General features: G+C 34.4%; 1 pseudogene; it reads left to right on the plus strand.

The window, feature by feature from the left end:
- Nucleotides 1–3,864: 3,864 nt before the first annotated feature.
- On the plus strand, nt 3,865–10,592 carry LOC123940774 (annotated as a pseudogene).
- The last annotated feature ends 11,295 nt before the right edge of the window (nt 10,593–21,887 follow it).

Here is a 21,887-nt window from a genome sequence, read left to right on the forward strand (position 1 = left end):
GACATCACAGATCTATTCAGAACATTTCATCCCAAAGCAACAGAATACACATTCTTCTCTAGTGCACATGGAACCTTCTCCAGAATAGATCACATCCTGGGTCACAAATCAGGTCTCAACCGGTATCAAAAGATTAGGATCATTCCCTGCATATTTTCAGACCACAATGCTCTGAAGCTAGAACTCAATCACAAGAGGAAAGCTGGAAAGAACCCAAATACATGGAGACTAAACAGCATCCTTTTAAAGAATGAATGGGTTAACCAGGAAATTAAAGAAGAATTGAAAAAATTCATGGAAACAAATGATAATGAAAACACAACAGTTCAAAATCTGTGGGACACAGCAAATGCAGTCCTGAGAGGAAAATATATAGCGGCACAAGCCTTTCTCAAGAAACAAGAAAGGTCTCAAGTACACAACCTAACCCTACGCGTAAAGGAGCTGGAGAAAGAACAAGAAAGAAACCCTAAACCCAGCAGGAGAAGAGAAATCATAAAGATCAGAGCAGAAATCAATGAAATAGAAACCAAAAAAACAATAGAAAAAATCAATGAAACTAGGAGCTGGTTCTTTGAAAGAATCAATAAGATTGATAAACCCCTGGCCAGACTCATCAAAAAGAAAAGAGAAAGGACCCAAATCAATAAAATCATGAATGAAAGAGGAGAGATCACAACTAACACCAAAGAAATACAGACAATTATAAGAACATACTATGAGCAACTCTACGCCAACAAATTGGACAATCTGGAAGAAATGGATGCATTCCTAGAGACATATAAACTACCACAACTGAACCAGGAAGAAATAGAAAACCTGAACAGGCCCATAACCAGTAAGGAGATTGAAACAGTCATCAAAAATCTCCAAACAAACAAAAGCCCAGGGCCAGACGGCTTCCCAGGGGAATTCTACCAAACATTTAAAGAAGAACTAATTCCTATTCTCCTGAAACTGTTCCAAAAAATAGAAATGGAAGGAAAACTTCCAAACTCATTTTATGAGGCCAGCATCACCTTGATCCCAAAACCAGACAAGGAGCCCACCAAAAAAGAGAACTACAGACTAATATCCTTGATGAACACAGACGCAAAAATTCTCGCCAAAATACTAGCCAATAGGATTCAACAGTACATTAAAAGGATTATTCACCACGATCAAGTGGGATTTATTCCAGGGCTGCAGGGTTGGTTCAACATCTGCAAATCAATCAATGTGATAGAACACATTAATAAAAGAAAGAACAAGAACCATATGATACTCTCCATAGATGCTGAAAAAGCATTTGACAAAGTACAGCATCCCTTCCTGATCAAAACTCTTCAAAGTGTAGGGATAGAGGGCACATACCTCAATATTATGAAAGCCATCTATGAAAAACCCACCGCAAATATCATTCTCAATGGAGAAAAACTGAAAGCTTTTCCGTTAAGGTCAGGAACACGGCAGGGATGTCCATTATCACCACTGCTATTCAACATAGTACTAGAAGTCCTAGCCTCAGCAATCAGACAACAAAAAGAAATTAAAGGCATCCAAATTGGTAAAGAAGAAGTCAAACTATCACTCTTCGCAGATGATATGATACTATATGTGGAAAACCCAAAAGACTCCACTCCAAAACTGCTAGAACTTGTTCAGGAATTCAGTAAAGTGTCAGGATATAAAATCAATGCACAGAAATCAGTTGCATTTCTGTACACCAACAACAAGACTGAAGAAAGAGAAATTAAGGAGTCAATCCCATTTACAATTGTACCCAAAACTATAAGATACCTAGGAATAAACCTAACCAAAGAGGCTAAGAATCTATACACAGAAAATTATAAGGTACTCATGAAAGAAATTGAGGAAGACACAAAAAAATGGAAAAATGTTCCATGCTCCTGGATTGGAAGAATAAATATTGTGAAAATGTCCATGCTAAAGATTGCTAAAGCAATCTACACATTTAATGCAATCCCTATCAAAATACCATCCATTTTTTTCAAAGAAATGGAACAAATAATCCTAAAATTTATATGGAACCAGAAAAGGCCCCGAATAGCCAAAGGAATATTGAAAAAGAAAGCCAAAGTTGGTAGCATCACAATTCCGGAGTTCAAGCTCTATTAGAAAGCTGTCATCATCAAGACAGCATGGTATTGGCACAAACACAGACACATAGATCAGTGGAACAGAATAGAGAGCCCAGAAATCGACCCTCAACTCTATGGTCAACTAAATCTTCGACAAAGCAGGAAAGAATGTCCAATGGAAAAAAGACAGCCTCTTTAATAAATGGTGCTGGGAAAATTGGACAGCCACATGCAGAAAAATGAAATTGGACCACTTCCTTACACCACACACGGAAATAGACTCCAAATGGATGAAGGACCTCAATGTGAGAAAGGAATCCATCAAAATCCTTGAGGAGAATGCAGGCAGCAACCTCTTCGACCTCAGCCATAGCAACATCTTCCTAGGAACAACGGCAAAGGCAAGGGAAGCAAGGGCAAAAATGAACTATTGGGATTTCATCAATATCAAAAGCTTTTGCACAGCAAAGGAAACAGTTCACAAAACCAAAAGACAACCGACAGAATGGGAGAAGATATTTGCAAACGACATATCAGATAAAGGGCTAGTATCCAAAATCTATAAGGAACTTAGCAAACTGAACACCCAAAGAACAAACAATCCAATCAAGAAATGGGCAGAGGACATGAACAGACATTTCTGCAAAGAAGACATCCAGATGGCCAACAGACACATGAAAAAGTGCTCCACGTCACTCGGCATCAGGGAAATACAAATCAAAACCACAATGAGATATCACCTCACACCAGTCAGAATGGCTAAAATTAACAAGTCAGGAAATGCCAGATGCTGGCGAGGATGCGGAGAAAGGGGAACCCTCCTCCACTGTTGGTGGGAATGCAAGCTGGTGCAACCACTCTGGAAAACAGCATGGAGGTTCCTCAAAATGTTGAAAATAGAGCTACCCTACAACCCAGCAATTGCACTACTGGGTATTTACCCTAAAGATACAAACATAGTGATCCAAAGGGGCACGTGTACCCGAATGTTTATAGCAGCAATGTCTACAATAGCCAAACTATGGAAAGAACCTAGATGTCCATCAACAGATGAATGGATAAAGAAGAAGTGGTATATATACACAATGGAATACTATGCAGCCATCAAAAGAAATGAAATCTTGCCATTTGCGACGACGTGGATGGAACTAGAGCGTATCATGCTTAGTGAAATAAGTCAATCGGAGAAAGACAACTATCATATGATCTCCCTGATATGAGGACATGGAGAAGCAACATGGGGGGGTAGGGGGATAGGAGAAGAATAAATGAAACAAGATGGGATTGGGAGGGAGACAAACCATAAATGACTCTTAATCTCAGAAATCAAACTGGGGGTTGCTGGGGGGAGGTGGGATTGGGAGAGGGGGAGCGGGCTACAGACATTGGGGAGGGGAGGTGAACCATAAGAGACTATGGACTCTGAAAAACAACCTGAGGGTTTTGAAGGGTCAGGGGTGGGAGGTTGGGGCAACCTGAGGGTTTTGAAGGGTCAGGGGTGGGAGGTTGGGGGAACAGGTGGTGGGTAATGGGGAGGGCACGTTTTGCATGGAGCACTGGGTGTTGTGCAAAAAGAATGAATACTGTTACGCTGAAAAAATAAATAAAATGGAAAAAAAAAAAAAGATGGACCTGAAGGTAAGGTAATAATCATTCTGCAATATACAAGGGTGTAAAATTAACAGGTTGTATGCCACATTATATGTCAATTATATCTCAAATGAAACTGGAGGGGAAATTATATATGAATTACTCAAGAAATCCTTTAGATAAATTCTTCGAAATGCCAGGTAAAAAAAACAGATTTGTATACAACACCACCAAGCAATCAACATTTTAGAATTAAACAACCGAAAAAAGATACTTAAGGACTGACACATTTGAAGGGCTTACTGATTCTTAAAAGCATTGCATTTCTGAGAAATGAAGCTCTGTAAGCAATGCTCCACCAGAAAGTGGGAGATGAACTAAAACTTGAAAGATGAGTAGGTTTTCATAATGACTTATAGTGATATTTAGTTATAAGGAAATTATATTTCAAATAAAATAATCCTACTCAATGTCCCTTCTGTTTGATGTTTGTACAAATAAAAAGTGAGGAGAGCATGGATTGGCACGTGGCAGCACAGCAGGTGCTAAACAAACACAACAGTGTTCTCTTGCACTAAGTATCAAGAAAAAACATCTTCTCCTGCTTTCCATGTGCATAGAAATGTATTAAATTATGGATTACTTTCTTATACAATATAATAAGGAAAGTCCCACATTTTAGGTATATACAAGTATGTATACATGTATTTATACTTTCATGTATAGGTTTCTATTTTTGATAAAATGATCAGTGTGGAATTTCATATGCTTGTATGAAATTTTATAGTGGGTTTTATAGTAGTTAAATATAGTAGTGAGTTTTATAGTAGTTAAGTAATTAGTCAAATAAATCTATCTCAAGATTATGGTACACCGTAAAGTTTCCCATGATATAAAAAATAAAATGTCACAGACCTGTACCCCTGGGGATCAAAATACATTGTATGCTTATTAAAAATAAGAAATAAATAGAAATTTTAAAAAAATAAAATGTCAATGATTCTTGAAATTTCAAAGAATAGATGCAACATACACAATATATAAAAATGCTAACACTTTACTAAAAAAATTAGTGAACCTAAGGTAACTTAATGACAAAACATAATAATACTTCTTATTTTTCTAGAACTAAGGCAAAAAAAGGATCAGATACATAACATACCAGTTAAGTGATAGAAATACTCTTAGGCTTATCAGTTGAGAAAACTTGTAAAGCAAGGAGTAGGCTATATATAATATAAGCAGTCATCTTTTGTCTATACAGATATTGAGCAATGTTCTTGAAAGGTTGAATTATTTGTATAGAAACTATTAAAACAATTCAAGAAAATTATTTCAATTATTTCAATGAATTAATGCTGGAATTTATTTTGTTTAAGATACTGCTTGCAGTGCATTGGTGATTTCATGTCTCTGGAATATAAAGAAGCCTCTGGCATTCTCGTCCTCCATTGCTATGTCACGTGTGCACACACAGAAGGATAGTGCCAAAATCTAGTCAAATGGTTGAAAATGATGAGCAAGAGTGAAAGTACATGATCATCATCTCAAAGAGAGTAAGTCTCTTTCACACTGACATTTAGGCAGTCTGAACTTCAATATACTCCATGGGGGAAAAAAAATGACAATTTCTTGATTGATGAGAAGTTGGTGCTGTAAAAATAACTATGGCAAGTTCTGGCCAATAATCCCAATATAGTTCCTTCACAGTTAATAAAATTTCAAAACCTGAGGTTTTATAGCAAAGTGATTGTAGGATGATTCTTGGATGATGGGAAGAACTTTGGCGAACATCCTTTAATATGTGTTTTCTTGCCAAATTTTTTAAGTAGTGTTTTTAATTTATGTATGTTCCTGATAAGAAAAATGCCAAAGTTCTTCATCCTTTAGTAGTATTGACTCATTCCTGCCTCTACTACCACCAAATAGTTAAATTTTAATGATCTATGTTATTTGTTAGAGATGTTTTCAGTAAACTAAAGCTATCCATAGTTAAAATTTATTTTCAGTTGAATTGTTTCAATGTTTCAGATTTTCCCCTTTAAGATTTTAGCCAAATATATTTGACATAATTCACTGTTCTATGTTTTTATTATTTATTTATTTAAGAGTTTTATTTATTTGACAGACAGAGATCACAAGTAGGCAGAGAGGCAGGCAGAGAGAGAGAGGAGGAAGCACGCTCCCTGCTTGAACAGAGAGCCCAATGAGGGGCTCCATCCCAGGACCCTGAGATCATGACCCGAGCCGAAGGCAGAGGCTTTAACCCACTGAGCCACCCAGGCACCCCTGTTCTGTGTTTCTCAAACAACAGGTATTAATCAGAAATTAAAAGCAGCTATAAACACTAAGACTCAGTAATTTTCTCGGTCACTGAATTCAGTGCAGTTAAAGCTGACAAATAATTTATTACATTGTGGTCAATATTATAGTAGAAGTTCTCATTGTTGGATATTAATTTAGGAGTATTTCCCCACTAACATTTTTGTTATGTTCTAATAGCTGCCTGCAAAGAAGTTTAGCACTTTGAAATGCAGATTTTTAAGTTCCTCTTATAAACAGTACTGTAAAAGGTGATTAATTGTTGAAGCAAGTTCACAAATCCTATTTACTACAATGATATAGAAGATTTGACTGCAGCATTTCTATTGCTACTGACCACAGATTGTAACCTGGTTTCTATTGAAAGTATATTCAGAATTCTATAAGAGCACGCAGGTCTATTTTCCTCAAGTAAGCATCAGAAATGGGAACTCCTTGGGTTGCTTTGGCAGTAAGAAGAAGATTCCAGAATGAGCTTCCCCAGGGTAACATCTTTAGGTGAACAGAGATTGGATCACAGAGTATTGGGTTGCAGAAAGCTGATACAGCTTATTTATTAATTACACTTGTAAAAACAAAAAAAAATATTTCAAATGAGAATTCCTAAATGTTATTGTATATTGACATCTCCGGCTGCTCTCTGGCTGCCTGCAACCACACTGTTGGGTCAGCCTTTTACAGGGAGTGCCTCGCATTCCAGAATATTTACTCCAACTTACTGTAATAAAAACTGGCACTCTTCCAGAGAAGATGATTTAGGGTAATGTTTTGAGAAGAGACTGGTAAAAGAAATTCATGAAAATATTTGAAGGCTAATAATGTGATCTCGTACTTGACACACTTAGTCTACATCTGAATAATAATTTCACAGTGGAGTTTGTACTTGTAAAAGGACTTTTGTTAGCACCACTAAAAAAATTGTACCATTAAAATATGTAGCTTAGTTATGTGCAAGGGACATTCCAATCCTAAAGTAATATAGGGTGATACCTTACAAAATCAAGAAAAAGAATTCAACACTATTATTTTAATGGTAATTGATAAAAATCTTTATGTCTTGAAACCTAATGCCTTTAGTTATAGAATAGCATGGTAGTTTGGTTATCTTGAATAAGAATATAACCAATTATAAAAATGGTAGAAATAAAACTGCTTCCGTTCATTTTCTAAACATGATGATGGAATTGATAAAGATAAAAACTTATTTAGTTTAATATATTTATAACATGTAAATATCACTGCATTAAGTATTTAATATTTTTGGATAATAATGATTCTGCATAGAAAATTTCACCATATCCTCCAGTTTGTTTTTCTTTTCTTTTCTTTTTCTTTGGGGGGGGGGGTCAGAAAGAAAAATCAACATCTGTTGATTCATTTAATAATCCTTTTGAGTTTATTTATCATTTCACTAATTGTATATATCTATTAGCATATAGTAATTTAGCATAAACTACTTTCTTAGATAATGATGAGTAAGAAATATTTCTTGTTTTCATACACTACTTAATATTTTTGTAGTGCTTAACATGATCCTGACACTGTTCTGTGTTCTTTAACATATAAATATATGAAATCTTCATAGCAACCCCATGTGAGAAATTGTATTACTATCTTTGTTTAATAAATGAGAGAACTGATGTAGTGTTTAAGTAACTTGGCCAAGTTTACACAATTAGTAAATGTAGAGAGAGTATTATGTAACTTACTTATTTTTACCAAAGATATTTTCTAGTTTTTAGGTGTAGGAAAATATTCAGGATACTTTTGAAGTCATCTACCTTAGGAAGGTAGTCTATCCTGAAGAACACAGAGACAACAGATATGCAATCACAATGGTTTTTTTTGTGTGTCTGTGGTGAATTACATGGGATGTCAGTAAAGCAAATAAGAGACATATGGCAATTTGGTAAGAATGGATTTGCTGAATATTTTCAAGGAAGGGGAATTACAATTTTTTTTTTTTTTTTGGAATTACAATTTGAATAAAATGTGGAGAGTGACCTGTAAGGGAACAGTGATAACTTGCAAAATTCAGCAAAGAATCAATGACAGCGAGATGAAATTAGTGGCAAGTAGCAAGAGAAAAATTAAGAAGAATTTAGAAAATAGAATCCACATTTAGTTTGTTAGATATTAGCATGAGGTAAGAAATAGGCCACTGAATAATGACACATTGGCTTCTGGGTAGGAATTAGGGTAGTTGCTGTTGATAATCATTGGTTTAGACAAAGTAAAAGTAAAAAGCACCAGCCTGGCAAATTTGTATTGGAGGATAAATGACTTCAGATACAGACACACAGATTTGAGCTATAATATGGCAGATTTTGTGTGTGATGGTATGGGGACAAGTTGGATTCTGCTATTAATAATATACTATAATTTGGGGTGCCTGGGTGACTCAGTGGGTTAAAGCCTCTGCCTTCAGCTCAGGTCATGATACCAGAGTCCTGGGATTGAGCCCCACATCGGACTCTCCACTCAGCAGAGAGCCTGCTTTCCTTCCTCTCTCTTTCTGCCTGCCTTTCTGCCTACCTGTGGTTTCTGTCAAATAAATAAATCTTTAAAAAAATGTATACTATAATTAGAGTTTTAAATAAATTTTTTTAAAAATCTGAATTCAAATCAAAGTATTATAGAGTTAATTTTATAAAAGTTCTTATGACTTGTGACATAAGGTTGTTTGTTGACTGTATACTTCAAAAAAAGTCTGCTTTTTATAATCTCTAAAAATGAATGTGTCATTTTTTTTAAAAGATTTTATTTATTTGACAGAGAGAGAGAGAGATCACAAGTAGGCAGAGTTGCACATAGAGAGAGAGGGGGAAGCAGGCTCCCCGCTGAGCAGAGAGCCTGATGCGGGGCTCAATCCCAGGACACTGAGATCATGACCTGAGCCGACGGCAGAGGCGTCCCTGTTCTGTGTTTTTAAAACAACAGGGACTAATCATGTCATTTTTAAAAACAAACTTTGTACCAGACCCTCTGTGAAACCTTCTTCTGCTCAAGGGTTTGCCTGGTCCTTGGGGCCTTCCCGTGGGGCAGCCCCCAAGCCTTCCCAAGGGGTGAGCAAGTGTCTACTCCTGACTTGACTATGGAATTTGGACTAGGGCAGTAGCCCTCAGCAGGCCTCAACCTAGGGTGTAGACAAGAGACCACAGAAGGGGCCCCAGGCTGAGTTATTGAGGGTCAGGTGATCAGCAGTGCTTTGGGTTACATAAAGAAGGTTATTTTCTTAATGTGGACTACTGCCTTTGGTAAGAACTTGTCCATCTTGCTATTTACTCCACCAGTTGTGAAGACATGGCTGGAGTAGAAGAAATCATCTGGTAGACCTGGAGGAGCAGGTAGAGACGAGAAGAGTGGGCCAAGGCAGAAAAGTAGTATGAGAAAGCAGTTAAAAGTCTGGAGAAGAAACTAAAGAAAACAGGTCAATTAGATGAGCTTGACAAAACCATCACCACTCAAAATTGTAATACGAAATGTGTTACCATATCAAGCACCTGCTTTGAAATTTGGAGACTGAATACATCAAATATGATAGATCAGTGGGATAAGAGAGCTCTGCACAGCTTCTTTGAGCAAACAGGTTTCTTGATGGTTGTCTTCAAGTATCTCATTGAAAAGGATGGCCACATTTTATGAGCTGTTGATTGTGGTTCTGGCCTGATCTTCAGAGTCATCATGAACTCAAAGCAATTGTAAACTGTGAATGTGCTTTTAATCTCTAAAAGGATGAAGTATGTTTACTACTACCAGAGATTTGAGACACAAGTTTTGCCTCCAATGCTGAAATCCTAACCGAACTGCCACCTCTAGATTATGCCTATTCCATTCCAGAAAACAGTAATTTCCCAGTGGGAACCAAGCCACAGAGTAATTACATCTTGGAAACTTCATTTCCTGGATGTATAGGAAAGATGGAAAAACAGGTGATCAGCAGATGAACTAACGTATGGATATAGGATCTCCCGTAGAACTACCTCCTATTACTCTTTCTCTGTTAATCATTGTTTGAATTTGCAGCCAGTTACTCAGAAGCTGTATTTTGCTGTTCAGTAGCATATAATGAATTAAACCAGAGAGTTGGGAAGACTTTCCATGCATTGCAGCTCTCACTCATTGTAGATGCTATCACAGATCTAACAAATTTAGAAAGGTTCTGCACAGGATTATTCTCCAATATTAAGCAAAATGGTACTGTAGAAATGAAAAGAATACATATAGGGAGAGGAGTGTTCTTATATCAGATAAATGGGGAATTTTTCACTGAGTACCTAAGTGATAGTGTAGTCTTTGTGCAGAGCCCCAGGTGTAATCAGAGATCAAGCCAGCACACTGCAGCAGAGTGTAAACTTCCACCAGGCTGCACTCTGAAGATCTTCACCAACTAAGAATTTGCTGCTCTTCTTGCTCAGTGTGCTAATCAGAGTTTTGAAGTTGTGTATCAACTAACTAGGATGTGCACCATAAGAATGAGTTTTGTGAAAGAGTAGGAAGCAGAATACAGAAGGGCTGATGGTAATGAGCACTCGCTGGATTGAACCTAATCTGAATGGCTGTCTACAGTGGTTGGGCAAAGTATTAGCTCACTTGTGATCCCTTTGGTGTCTTACTCAAGCACATCATAAAGTTTCATCAGTCAAACCCCATCTAAAGGCTTGATGTAATAACTTTTAAAAGTCGTAGTATTTGTTGTAGCCCCTTGAAGTATCTCATTGTGTGTTATGTCCAAAAACTTATGAGAGAAAAAGCACTTAAAGTCTCATCAGTTGACTTGTAGAAGAGGTTTTCTGTGTTTGACCATTACATGAGAAAATTAGTTTCAAAAATACCTTCCCATACAGGAAGAAGAGAAGATTTTAAAGACATACTGATGTCATCTTGGGCATAAAACTGAGTGTCCCAAAGGTTTAATAGTAACAGTACTAGTTATATGTACATGTAATATATAATGATTCAGTGTCACAGTATTTGTGCTGTTTATATACATTTTTTTACAGATCTTATTCATTTTATATATATTTTTAATTTGGATAACTTAGGCATGTATGTGCTGCTTCTTGATTTAATCATGGCTTCATAAAGTTAGTTATCTAATCTGTTATTCCCATATATCCATTATTTTTATATTTTTAAAATATAGAATATATATTAAGACTCTCGTGTTATCATGTAGAAACAGATTTTCCTTGTAGAAAAATTAATTTTCTGCCTTTTACCAAAAATAATTTTTGGGTGGGGAAATAAAAAAATAAAATAAAAAAATAACATACCTTGCAACAAAAGAAAATTCTTTCAATCTTCAAGAAAATAAAAAATACTTTAATCTATTCACTGTATTAAGTAGTCACATTTGTAAAAAAAATCAAATAAAATAATATATTAGCAAATAAGTAAAAACTAGAATTCTAAATTAAAAAATAAAACATTTCATTGTCTTACTGATTACTTGCTGCTAATATGAATTTTCCCACTATTTAACTTCACCTGACTTTGCTGTAGAGTTTATACAAATGAATACACTTGTGACCCTTCCATCTAAAAAGTAAAAATAAAAATGTCTGAGGTGACAAACATGCTATTTCCACTTAAATTTCTTCTCATAGTTTTAGAATTATGCACTTTTCTGATATTTATGGTGAAACACATTTAGAAGCATCAACTGTGGCCTACATTTTACTTTGGCCTGTAGTTTGTATTTTCTGTTATCTTAAGAAAGTGTTGAGTGATATGCATATCTGATAGTTGACCTTTGATAACTGTGCACATAATGAATGTTGTGAAAGTAGGGGAACTAATAGATTGTGATTAAATCTTTCATTCTGTTATTGGGTGGTTATTAGATTAGTTATCATGAGAAATGTTTAACACTTTGCACAAGCCCGAGGCAAGCCATAGATATCTTTTATTGAAGTCCTATAGCATATATCTAAATTAATTTTATTCAAAATCTATTCATTCACCACCTTTTGCATGACCAGTTTTTACCAAGAGCAGAAAATATATTCAAAAAAGAGTGATTCTCTCCTTCCTGCCCCTAAACCACTGTGTGGTTTAACAGATAAATCTCAACACAATATCTTTAAAAGTATATGGTTTGGGCTTAATTATCAGAAATTATAGTTTTAGTGTTTAGCCAAAGAATTGGAGTACATTAGGTAATAATTGTCCCTTTGAGACTTTCTATGAGACACCTCTGAAAAATAAATTTATTTTTAATATAGGTTCAATGCACAAAATAGACAATACAAAATGTGTTACTTATCATGAATCTGTTAATAAAAATTGAGGAAGTTGATTAATGACATTATAAACATGACATCAATCAAGCTGGTATTAAATAAAATACCCAACTAGTTGGATTTCATTAGCCTGCTAAAAGAAATTCTCCTGTGGGCTGTAGAAAAATGTTGCAAAAAATTGGAAACCTTTGAATGATATATTATGTGCTGTCAATGGTTTAAAATTTTAGTGGTGGTAAGAGTATAATCTGATTTGTGTGTTTGGTCAGATCACTCTTGATCTTACACATGATACCTTTCCACTTGGCGGATGAAATTGAAAATGAGCGTCCAAAATGATGCATTTTATTTTCAGTGCAAGTAGTCATTAAGGCTAGATATCAGAATGCTAGCAGCTACTATATCCTAATAGCTGTACTGTAAATATTGAAAGGAAACTCTACATTACCACATTATGTACAGTATCCAGAACAGGCAAAATATATGATTTATGCATGTTTATAACATAATCCAATAAGTGTATTTCTCCACTGATACATGGAGTTTACCATGGTTAGTTTGGCATAGTAAGCTTATTTAAAGGTATATTTACTTTTTAATTTCAACTCATAAAGCCAGAAAACATATTTATATAAAGTGTTACAAATTGTGCCTGCATAATTTAGCTACTCTGCACTGTGCTTTTTTTACTTTGTCATTCTTGTACCCTATGTTGAGTACAAAACAAGGGTTTGTACTTGTCCTTTACAACTTCCCTGAATGTTTTGTTAATAAGAATGTTATTAATAATTAAGGAAAATGATAGTTTTGCAAGACATGAAATTGCAGCATGCTAACTTGTTATTATATTTTAGGTTGTATCTTTCTTATAAGTCTCTTGCATATATGACAGGAAGGGAACAAGTTATAATAATCATTTTGAGTATGTATTTCCTTACCAAAGATATTTTCCATTTTTAAGCACAGGAAAATATGCAGGAAACTTTTGAAATCATATAATAATTTGGAAGTGATTTTAAGTTTGCAGTTTAAAGAAGTAGCATATTTGGTTAAGATGGAATGTGCAACTGGATGTAATTTTTAATGTGTCTGTCATTTAGTTCTATCACTATTTCCTTTAATTAAAATCTTAAAACATATTTTCCTTCTGTATCTTATGTGTTTCTATGATCACAAGGAGCCCAACCCAGATGAACTGTAGCTGTGAACTAGTGTTAAAAAATTAAACTCACCCAAACAGAGGTTGGTCTTTGCCCTCATATTCGGGAAGGTAATCTCTAAATGCTTGGGATATCCTGCCTGATAACATGTCTTTATTGGCCTGGGGCCTTGGGACATGTCTGATAGTATATGTTGACAGTTATTTATTGTGGGAGCTTTGGACCTCTGGAGAGGCTGGAGACTTAGGTCCGGCACATTGAGTCAGACATGTCTATGTGACGAAAACCCTATTAAACTCTGGATACCAAGACTTGGATGACTTTCCTTGTTATTATACTCCATGTATATTGTTAAACTTCAATCCTGGGAGCTATTGGTGGTGTTCATGTCTCCCCTGGAAGAGTTCTACTACAAGTTTTAAACATGGAAATTTCATAGACTCTATGTCATAAATTTCTTCCTGTAGCTGATTATAAACTGTATCTTTTCAGTCTATTAAATAGTAACTGTGAATATAACAGCTTTTAGTGAGTTCTTTGAGTCTGAGTAAATTATCAAACTGGAAGGTGGTTTCGGGGACCCCCAGACTTGTAGTTTGTGTGAACAGTGAAGATGGCTTGGAGACTCTGAAATTTTGCAAAACAAAGTATTTATCTCTTTAAAATTTGGTTTTGCAGTAGAGCAGGAGTTAGGAACAGGTTTCTAGGATGGTGGAGGTCTGGGCTTATAGAGAAGCTGACAAAATCTTGTGAAGATTAAATAATTTACTGTTTTAAAGCACTTAGAACAGTTCTTTAGGCAGATTAAGCAGTACATAAATGTTAGTTCTTGTCTTAATTCTTTGACATAAATAAAATCTTTTAAGTATGACTTTAATATAGCAAGTGCTAGTTAAAGAAATGTATATACAGTAGTCTTTTTTAAGATCTTAAGTAAATTTTGGTTGACTTTTGGCCAACTGCTGTAGAGCTTCTACTCGTTAGTCTCCTCCATTCACTGTAAATGAAGGGATTGAATTTTCAGTTCAAGGTAGCTTGTTCTAGAATCTCCTTTCCTGTTAATGTGATAAAGTTTCTGTTCTAGAACCTGTCACCCACAGATCTGAGTAAATCTGGTTTTCTGAATCTTTTCCTGAGGTAATGAGCCAAAGTTTAGTTTCTTCAACTAGGAAAGTTATTTTCTGTCCAACTTTTGAATATTTTCAGAAACTTATTTTTATTCATATAAAATGCTATATTGATTTCACCTGTAATCTATTTGTATGTAATGGGTGCACTGAACCTACTTTCCCATTTATTAATATCTTTAAAATGCTTGATAATCTTTACATGATGATTAAATTCAGTACTTAGAAATCTAATGATGCCTCCTGAATTCTTATTTATAGGAATGTCTTATGTATGGTTTATTTTGACTTTTTTTGAAAAAATTCTTTGCATAATTTTATCTCTTAATGATAGTGCTTATTAGCTTTTTTATTTAGGAAAACATATTTTTATTGCTTTTATAACTCTTGATACATATTTACCATATCACCAAAATTTTAATTTTCAGTTTTAAAGTGAATTAATCCAGATACTAGACAAGTGACAAGTAATAGAACATTACCTGACTTCTTCTCAAGTTTTTTAAAATTTATTTTTTCTTCCTTAAACAATAGTCAGCCCATAATGGATTTCACCAGACTAATTTTCAGTTATTACTATTTCATTTAATACTGGTGATCATTTTCTTTTCATATTTGAAAAAAATAATATTTCTGGTGTCTTTTATATTCTAAAGTAGATAATAGATGAAATGTTTTCTTAGGGAGAAAGTATTCATTGATGTATTATTAATTAATTATCTGCAAATGATTTTCAAAAAATTGTCTATGGTTTGTTTCTAACAATAAATCTGAGTCTTTTAAGCTCATTTATATAAAGATTATGGTATATTTTCCAATTATCTTTATTTTAGATCAGTCAGGAATTATCAAACTTTTCCTTTAAAGATTATCAAATAATAATATTTTAGGCATCTGGTTCTTTTTTTTTTTAAGATTTATTTATTTGTTAGAGAGAGCATGTGTGCAGGCGTAGAGGCAGGGAGAGGGAGAGAATCTCAAGCAGATTCTGTTGAGCATTAAAGCCCGACATGGGGCTTGATCCTAGGACCTTGAGATTGTCATCAAAGCTGAAAAGAAGAGTTGGACCCTTAACCAACTGAGCCACCCAGACACCCCGTAGGCATCTGGTTTTTATGGTCTCTTTTGCAATGCTTAACTCTGAGATTGTAGTACAAAAGCAGCCGTGGAAAATATGAAAATAAAAGGATGTGACTGTAACCTAATAAAACTTTATTTAAAAAAAACAGATGGCCAGACCTTGGGCCATAGTTTACTAGCTTCTATTAAAGATTAATAATATATACATGTACAAATCAGTACACAGATTGAAGTCATTTGAATGTGAAAACACACTATAATAAACTTCACCACTTTTAATGCTAAAATGTTATTCCATCAAAAACAACTTTGAATCTTTATTATCAGTTATATAAGCCTAGACTGATAAAAATGTTTGGGTTTTTATTTATTTATTTATTTATTTATTTTTCTGTGCAAATTCGAGAGAGAGTGAAAAAATCAGTGAAGAGTGTTCTGGGATATGTGGAACAATATTAAAAACTAACATATCTGTACTCAGTGTCTCAGAGAGAGATATGTAATATTTGAAGAAATAATAGGTGAAATTTTTGCAAAAGTATTGATAGATACAAATTTAACAGATTTGAGAAGCTGACCAAAACACAAGTAGAATAAAACAAAGAAAATGACCTAAGCATATTGTTAAACCACTAAAAACCAAAGATAAAGAGAAAATCAAGATGAATCTTAAAAGTAGCCAGAAAAAAACAAAAGAAAACAAAACAAAACAAAACAGCATGATTTACACAAAGGTTTATTATTTGAACAATATTGACTTCTTATCAGAAACAACAGAGGCCTGAAGACATTGGAATGGTATATTTTTAAGTACCACTGAAATTGATTTCTGCAGCCACTGAGAATATCTTTTAAAAACGAAATTGATGTAATGATGTTTTCATGTAGATGAAAGAGAATTTCTTTGCCAGAAAACCTGCACTTTAAGAAATGGTAAAAGAAGTTTTTTTAAATGAAAAATTTTGAAAAAAATATGAAATTAAAAAAAGAATAAAATGAAAGATAATGATATGCAATGGAAACTTGAATCTGGAGGAAATAACAACAGATAAAATGATTAATAAAAGGATGTGTTTTCCTTTTAATATTTTTAACAATATACAGTTGTTTTGAGACAAAATTTTATTATTGTTTTGTGGGATTTAAAACATACAGTCATAACATACGTATATATAACAACTATAGTGTAAAGGACTTGGGGTAGGTAAATTGTTATATATGGTCACAAGATTTCCACATTTTCTGTTAGGTGTAAATACATTTTTTCTGGGGGACTATGAAAATATATAGAGGTGTATTTTAATCCATAAAACAGGCACCAAAAATTGTGCAAATAGTTTTATCTAAAATGGTATTAAATAAACTAAAATGAAAGTCTAAAAGTATTTCAGTAGTTCAAAGAAGACAAGAAAAGAAGGACAGAAATAAAAAAGAGAATAATAAGCAATAAATTAAAATGAAATTCTGAAATTAAATCTAACTTCAATAATAATTACAGTAAGTAGTAATGAATGAAATATACCAGTTAAATGTAATGATGACAGAATGGAGAAAAATAATTCTACAAAGGATACATTTTATTTTTTCAATTTAAAAAAAAAAATTAAATACTTCATTTATTTATTAGAGAGCTGGAGAGAGAAGACAAGTAGGCAGAACAGCAGGCAGAGGGAGAGGGAGAAGCCAGGCTCCCTGCTGAGCAGGGAGCCCAATGTGGGACTCGATCCCAGGACCCTGGGATCATGACCTGAGTGGAAGGCAGCCGCTTAACCGACTGAGCCACTCAGATGCCCCAAATGATACATTTTAAATAAAGTCAAATAGATATGTTGGAAATGATTGGATAGAAAAATACATACCAACCCAAAGCATAAGGAGCTTAAGTAGATTGTATGTGCTAGAATAATATGGGACAAAAGTAGATTTCACCACAGATGTAAATTGCAAGAGATAAACGGCAGTATTTCATAATGATGAAAGATGAATTATTCAGAAATTTCAAACAGTTAAAAATATGTATGTCCAAATAAAAGAACTTCTAAGTATATGAAACAAGAATTGATAGGTATAGAGAAATATGATATATCACAAACAGATTATATGATACTAACTTTGTCTTTCAGAAATTAATAAAAACAACTAGAAAAAAAAAGCAGGGGAAACATAGAAAATCTGAAAAGCATTCTCAGTCAATCACCTGAAATTTATTGTGAAGTATAGAACATTAAACCTGACAATTTAATGATATGCAGTCATTTTAGTTGGACATGGTACATTCAGCAAGATATATCACTTGATGAAACTTAAAGCAAATGTCAAATAATTTAAAAAGCTAAATATTATAGTTTTGTGACTAAAATGCAATTAGAGTAATCAATTACATATCTCTGAAAACTATAAATTTTGTTGAGTTTTACTACACACAAAAATAATTCAGAGATGGAAGATCTCTCTCTCTCACCCACACACACATAGAGAGATACACGAGATGAAAACATTTTGAACTAGAGAGCATAACATCAAAATTCATAGGATGCAGGCATAAAAATAATTGGCTAAATTTATAGTTTTAAATTTTATGTTAGAAAAAATTTGAAAGTAACTTTATAGCATTGCATATTAAACTAGTCATTGTATAATGAGTTTCTAGAAGAAGCCAGAAGACTATGTGCCAGAAAATAATCAGAATTATTATTTTTTTGTCTCAGGGTGAAGGGTATAGGAATTGAAAAATAAGGGGCATGAAGGAAATTTCTGTAGCAGTGATGGTGCTCTCTTGTTTGAGATTTCAGTTGCAAATGGTATATTTATAAATACTGTCCCTCAAACCACCAAGAAAGATTCATATTAACAAGTAAAATAACAGGGGTGCCTAGGTGGATCAATTTTTTAAGCATCTGCCTTCGGCTCAGATCATGATCCTAGTGTCCTGGGATAGAGCCCTGCATCATCATCAGGCAGGGTGTCTGCTTCTCCTTCTTCTTCTGCCTCCCCCACCTCCCTACTAATGCTCTCTTTCATGTTCTTTCTCTCAGATGAGCAAATAAAATCTTAAAAAAAACAAAAACAAAAACAAATTAAAGAAATACTAGACAGATCATTCTGACCATAATACAGTAATATTAGAAATCCATAACAATTCAAATTTTCATTTTTCAAATTCAAATTGAAATTTCAAAGATGTTATTAGTCAACTGGTGGATCTTTGGAAAAGTACAGACTAAATTTTCAGAACACTTCAAAAATAATGAAAACAAAGCAAATGGAATTTATAGGATAAGTTTATAAGAGAAAATTTATAATAAACAGATTTTTATTAAAGAGGTAAAAACAAAAAAGAAACAGATAACAAATATAATTAATAAAGCTAGAAAAAGAAACAATTTAAGCCAATAGTGAATGAATGCATCAAATTTAGATATCCTTCAATAAGGGATTAATTGAATAAATTTTAATATGTGCACCCAATGTAATGCTATGGTACTTACCACAGGCAATGATATTAATAGCTTTCTGGATGTATTATTAAATAAAAATATTGTAAAAGTGTGCTTCCACTTTATCTAAAGAAGGGTGGATGACACAATCATGCATATGTGTATATACTTTATATTAAAAACAAGTACAGAAATATAAACCAAAAAAATAAAATGGGATGGTTATGTATGTGTATGTATAGGTAGGGTAAGATAGGGTAAAAAGTGCATAAAGAAAGGTCTCATTTCCCTGTTTTTGTAGAGTTAGCTTTGGATATATAAATATTTTCCATAATTTAAAGCCAAATTATATTAAAAGATCAAATCCTAGAGTTAAATAAAGGTCAGGAACATAATAGGGATATCCAATCTCACCACTGTTGTTCAACATAGTACTGGAAGGCCTACCTCTTACAACAAAAGAAATAAAAATTATCTAAAATGACAAGGAAGAAGTCAAACCCTCACTCTTCACAGATGTCATGATACTCTACATAAAAAACCCAAAGACCCCAAATTTGCTAGAACTCATACAAGAATTCAACAAAGTCACAGGATACAAAATCAATGCATAGAAGTCAGTTGCATTTCTATACATTATCACAATGCATTTCTATATCACAATGAGGCAGAAGAAAGATCAAGGAATCGATCCCATTTACAACTGCACTAAAACTGTAAGGTATCGGGGCGCCTGGGTGGCTCGGTGGGTTAAAGCCTCTGCCTTCAGCTCAGGTCATGATCCCAGTGTCCTGGGATCGAGCCCCGCATCGGGCTCTCTGCTTGGCAGGGAGCCTGCTTCCTCCTCTCTCTCTCTCTGCCTGCCTCTCTCCCTACTTGTGATCTCTATCTGTCAAATAAATAATAAAAAAAAAAAAACAAAAAACTGTAAGGTATCTAAGAATAAACCCAATGAAAGAAGTAAAGGATCTGTACTCTGAAAACTATGTAACTATTTTCTTATGAAAGAAATTGAGGAAGACACAAAGAAATGGGAAAACATCCCATGCTCATAGATTAGAAGAACAAATATTGTTAAACTGTCTGTAATAACCAAAGCAATCTACATACACAACACAATCCCTATCAAAACACCATCAACATTTTTCAGAAAACTGGAACAAACAATCTGAAAATTTGTATGGATGCAGAAATACCTCAAAAAGCCAAAGGAATGTCAACAAAGAAAACCAAAGCCAGGGGCATCAAACTATATTACAAAGTTGTAATCATCAAGACAGTGTTTTGTTTTGGCACAAAAAAAGACACAGATCAATGGAACAGAATAGAGAAACCAGAAAAGGACACACAACTATATGGTGAACTTTGACAAAGCAGAAAAGAATAGCCAATGGATAAAAGACAGTCTCTTTAACAAATGTTGTTGGGAAAATTGGACAGCCACATGCAGAAGAATGAAACTGAACCACTTTCTTACACCATACACAAAAATAAACTCAAAATCAAAGAAACACCCAAATGTGAGGCAGGAATCCATCAAAATCCTAGAGGAGAGCACAGGCAACAACTTCTTTAACAATGGCTATGCAATTTCTTGCTAGACACATCTCCAGGGGCAAGAGAAACAGGCAAAAATGAACTATTGGGACTTCATCAAGGAAAAAAAAAAAAAGCCTTTGTTCAGCAAAGGAAACAGTCAATGAAACTAAAAGGCAGCCTACAGAATGGGAGAAAATATCTGCAAATGTCTTTTCAGATAAAGAGCAAGTTTTCAAAATCCAGAAAGAACTTCCAAACTCAACACCCAAAATCCAGTCAAGAAATGGGCAGGAGGGGTGCCTGGGTGGCTCAGTGGGTTAAAGCCTCTGCCTTCAGCTCAGGTTATGATCCCAGGGTCCTGGGATCGAGCCCTGCATTGGGCTGTCTGCTCAGCAGGAAGCCTGCTTCCCTCTCTCTCTCTCTCTCTCTCTCTGCCTCTCTGCCTACTTGTGATCTCTGTCTGTCAAATAAATAAATAAAATATTAAAAAAAAAAAAAGAAATGGGCAGGAGACATGACTGGACATTTCTATATAGAAGATATACAGATGCCCAAAAGACATATGAATCCAACAAATTAAGTGCCCAATATCACGCAGAATCAGGGAAATCCAAATCAAAACCACAGTGAGATACCATATCACATCTGTCAGGATGGCTAAAATTAACAACCCAGAAAACAACAGATGTTGACAAGGCTGGGGAGAAAGGGAACCCTCTTACACTGTAGGTAGGAATGCAACCTGGTGCAGCCACTCTGGAAAACAGGTTCCTTAAAACATTAAAAATAGAACTACCCTGTGACCCAGCAATTGTACCACATAGTGCTTTAAGTGGGCACATGTGCCTCAGTGTTTACAGCAACAATGTTCACAATAGTCAAAATATGGAAGGAGCCCACATGTTCATCAATGTGGTATACACACAAACATATACTGTGGAATGTTACTCAGCCATCAAAAAGAAAGAAATCTTGCCATTTGCAACGATGTTGATGGAACTAGAGGATATTATGCTAAGTGAAATCAGTCAGAGAAAGACAAATATCATATGACTTCATGCATGTAGAATTTAAGAAACAAAAATAGATGAACATAGAGGAAGGAAGGGAAAAATAAAATCAGAGAGGGAGACAAACCATAAGACACTCAATCATAGGGTACAAACTGAGGATTATTGGAGGGGGAATGGGGTACCTAGGTGATGGGCATTAAGGGCACTTGATGTAGTGAGACTGGATGTTATATGCAACTGATGAATCACTAAATTATACCTCTGTAACTAATAATATAGTACATGTTAAGTAA

Source organism: Meles meles, chromosome 4, assembly GCF_922984935.1.
Source record: "Meles meles chromosome 4, mMelMel3.1 paternal haplotype, whole genome shotgun sequence".
Taxonomy (NCBI): Eukaryota; Metazoa; Chordata; class Mammalia; order Carnivora; family Mustelidae; genus Meles; species Meles meles.